The 4,067-nt window shown below is 53.8% G+C and overlaps 1 pseudogene; it reads left to right on the forward strand.

Annotated features, from left to right (window-relative positions):
• The first annotated feature begins 314 nt into the window (after positions 1-314).
• LOC119089823 (venom protease-like) lies at positions 315-1,694 on the forward strand (annotated as a pseudogene).
• The last annotated feature ends 2,373 nt before the right edge of the window (positions 1,695-4,067 follow it).

The following is a 4,067-nucleotide window of genomic DNA, read 5'->3' on the forward strand; positions in this document are numbered from 1 at the left end:
ATTATTGTAAAACAAAACTTAAGGGAAGGGATCATCGCCGCTCCCCTTCCTATCAGGGTAACACCCTCCTCCAACAGGATGAAAATCAAACTATTGTACATACTGACGGATTTTCATGGGTGTACTCTGACATCTGGCGAGCACCAGTGACTTGCAAATCCACCTGAAGTCAAACATTTCAAGTCCATTCGACTCATCTCGACGAGACCTTTCCGTGACTTTGACATCCGGGGTCGCCCAAACTCTCCCCCCCCCCCCCCAGCCCCGCGAGTGCAGGCCCGGGGAGACCAGCCCAGCACCAGTTATGTACCAGCATGACAGGGGTAAGCTCGCAATGGCATGCCGTCTCACACGTTGCCACAGACTTGCACCACGGATAGTCATGATGCGGTGGCTTTGTCTGCTGACGCAAGTGAAACGATGAATCACTGTCCACATCTGAGGGTGCGCCAGCGAATAATTCCCCGGCGGTGTGGCTGTGTCCCCCCCCCCCCCCCCCCGCCCGCTGCCCGTAAAATACGGCTGCCGGCGGACACCACTAGCAGTCGCCAGCCGGCGTTTCCCAATGCCCGTCGGAATGACCCGAGCCATGCTGATGCTGCTGTCCGTGCTCTGTGCTCTGGCGACGACCGGGGCCGCCGCCGTGCTCTCGTCCCGGGGCGACGACATCTTGTTCCCGGGCCCCACCGCCTGCACGGCACCCAGCGGCCAGCCCGGCGTCTGCATGCTGCCGCAGGACTGCCAGGCAGAGCTGGGACCGCCCAGCGCTAGCCCTTGCGGCTACGACCGGCGTAGCCGCCGGCTTCGACACTGCTGCGAGGCGGCGTCGGCCCCTTCGCCACGGACAGCCGCGCTGCCCGAGGACTGCGGCCGCGGTGGCCCCAAAATTACCGGCAGGAACTTTTTCTTCAACATCGCCAACGGCCGGCCGGCCAAGCGCAGCACCTGGCCGTGGGCGGCCCTGCTGGGGGCGCGACAGCACACCAACGGCACCGTGGACTGGGCCTGCGGCGGAACGCTCATCGGCCCGCGCCACGTGCTGACGGCCGCCCACTGCGTGCACATAGATCTAGAGCGGATGGTGGTCCGGTTCGGTGAGCACGACCGGACGACAAGCGAGGACGGCGGGCACCAGGACCGCGCCGTACGCCGCGCCGCGCGTCATCCGGACCGCAACCGCAGCCGGAACGACCTGGCGCTACTGGAGCTCGACCGGCCCGTGCAGCTGGGCGCCGGCGTGCAGCCCATCTGCCTGCCGGACCCGGCGGAGACGCTGGTCGGCCGCATCGGCTGGGTTGTCGGATGGGGTGTGCTCAGATTCCATGACAGGACGGCGGCCAACGTGCTGCAGGAGGCCATCGCGTCCGTTGAGCCGGCCGACGAGTGCGAGGAGATTTTCCGGCAGGCACCGCAGTACAGCTTCCGCTTTCCGGGCGGCTTCGGTGGCAACGTGCTGTGCGCGACCGACCCGCACCACCGCGGGATGGACGCGTGCCAAGGCGACTCCGGAGGGCCGCTGGCCATACAGCGGCCCGACGGCCGCTACCAGCTAGCCGGCCTGGTGCTGGCAGGCGTCAGCTGTGGCAACAGTGACTTCCCGGGCCTGTACACGCGTGTCGCCAGCTACATCGACTGGATCAGGAGCGAGGTGGCCCGATCGTAATGCGGAGCCGTCCGCCGAAGATCGCCGATGATCGCGACCGAGCCTTCCGCCGGTGCGTCGCCCCTGTCCGCATGAGGACAGCGTGCCTCTGATGTGGGATATTACCAAGCTGCTTTGTGAGAACAGTCTTAAGTTATGTTTTGTTTATTTAAGCTATTAACCTGTTGTGCGTGAAGTGAATATGACGAGAGACAATGTTGTCGTTACGAACCGTTCTTTCGAACAAATACAGTGAATATGAGAATCCTCGTTTTGAAGCTTACTAGAGAGATCTAGTGTTGGTACGGTATAAGCGACCGTAGACTTTTTACTTTCCATGTTTACATAGATTGTTCTTTATATTTTGTGTTTATTGCCTGCTATCATATACCGGTTATGCATTACTCAGGCGCTTTTTATTGGCCATGTATCTTATGACCCTTCCGTAGAAAAAGACCCTGCACATTTCTTCCGCAGCTGTTGTCGCAGCTGCACCAACAGCAGCTGTTGTGGTGGCCTAGGGCGCACAGACATCTGGGCTCAAGTGTCCATCTTGAACTATCAGTAAGGTGTTGTGCGTGGAGTGAAAATGACATGAGATAATGTTGCTGTTATGAACCGTCATTTCGAACAAATATAGCTGAAATGAAGATCCTCGTTTTAAAGCTTTTCAAGAGATTTAGCTTTGGTATGGTGTGAGCGGCCGTAGAGTTGCTATTTTCATTGCTTACATATATTTTTCCTATTTAGTTTTTATTACCCACCTATCAAGTGTCGATAAGGTACTATACTTAATCAAACAATAGCGTATCGAGTAACATGGTTACTGGACAGAGAAATTGTGTTGTCTAGAGCAGTCTTTTCTACTTAGCAGTATACATCTAGTTATAAGTGATCTTGTTTCATTACATCTGATGCTTGGTTTGATATCTTTAAATGCGAAACGTTCCTTTTAAGGCCCTCACTATCAGTCAGATATCTTATAGCCCTGCCGTAGACAAAGAACATGCATATTTTTCCTAGCAGCTGTTGTCACAGCTGCAGCAACAAGGCTTTTGTATGTGTGCTTGGTATGTTTGGTATGTGTCAAAGACTTCTGGGCTCAATCGTCCATCTTGAACTCTCAGTAACTTTACTTTTCCATAGCTTGCAGAGATTCAGCCCAGAACAGGTTCCGCATAAACATGAGTGGGGGAAAGACAGGTTTAGCCTAGAGTAGAAGACAATCGGCATTTGCATTACACTTGTTGTCCGTTATTTTGGTTAATACCAAACCTAGTTCACATAAAAATGAATGCCTACGTTCAGACACCAACCAAATATTTCTAAGTGCGGCCTTCCGACCAAAGTTCTTGCCACAACCCGACATGACATATTTAACATGAGAGAGAAAACATAATTTGTCATTTTCAGAGACACGTAATGATGGCGATCGCTGTTGGACAGACATGACAATAAATGTCAAACAATCGCTGCAGTGCGCGTCTAATTTTTTGCTTTATCAATCACCATCACAACCTATCCGGGCATTGCTCGCTCGTCACTGCGACGCACTCCTTGTTGCCAGTCCTCGATCCGTTCCGATCCATTCCCTCCCCCCCCCCCCCCTCCCCCCATAGACGAGTGCAATCTACGACTTGAAGCTCTGGAGCAGACATCAAGAGGATAAACACTGGCAGCCCACACTCTTCAGTCACAGACACGGACACCAGGAGTATACACACTGGCAGCCAAAATTATTTAGTCACAGACACGGACAGCACATAGTGCATGTTCTTCTACTCCTTCTACTACTTCTATTTCTACTACTGCATCTTCTCCTACTTCTAAAGCCGCGTCAGTACACACGACATATATCAACACAGAACACGCAACACATGCAAATGAGGCGCAACGCCAGCGATACACAAGCGATGTTATAAAACATGAGCGAGTTGTGATACAATCAGCACCTGCATGTCATGGCCAGCTGGTCAATTTAGGTAAGTTCTATGATGAAGGACATTCCTTTGCCTTTGAACTCATTTGAGCTTTTGCACTGACGCGCGGCAGCAGGGACGCGATTCCACGCCGCTACGGCTCAATAGGAAAATGCCCTTTTCACGCACTCTAAGCGAGGGTGTTTTACAGCGCTCGTCTGCTGTACAGTAACGTCATCGGCGGCTCTGGTGTGCCGCTAAGACTCTTCAGATCGGCGCCTGATCAGATCACTGATAGCCCGTGGTCTGGCAGGCACGTAAATGGCGTGGTGCAGAAATATGCAGTCGCGTTGGGCGACAGTCTCGTCGAACTTGGGCCAGTACAGCTGCTTTCGGGATTCCGTGGCGGGATTTCATTTGCTTTTTCTGACAACAATTCTGATCACGAAGTTAATAGCATTATTCAGGCGCTGGCGCTGAACGACTGTTGTCGGGGCCCATGCCGG

This window comes from Pollicipes pollicipes, unplaced genomic scaffold (assembly GCF_011947565.3).
Source record: "Pollicipes pollicipes isolate AB1234 unplaced genomic scaffold, Ppol_2.1 Scaffold_3087;HRSCAF=3621_pilon_pilon_pilon, whole genome shotgun sequence".
NCBI lineage: Eukaryota > Metazoa > Arthropoda > Thecostraca > Pollicipedomorpha > Pollicipedidae > Pollicipes > Pollicipes pollicipes.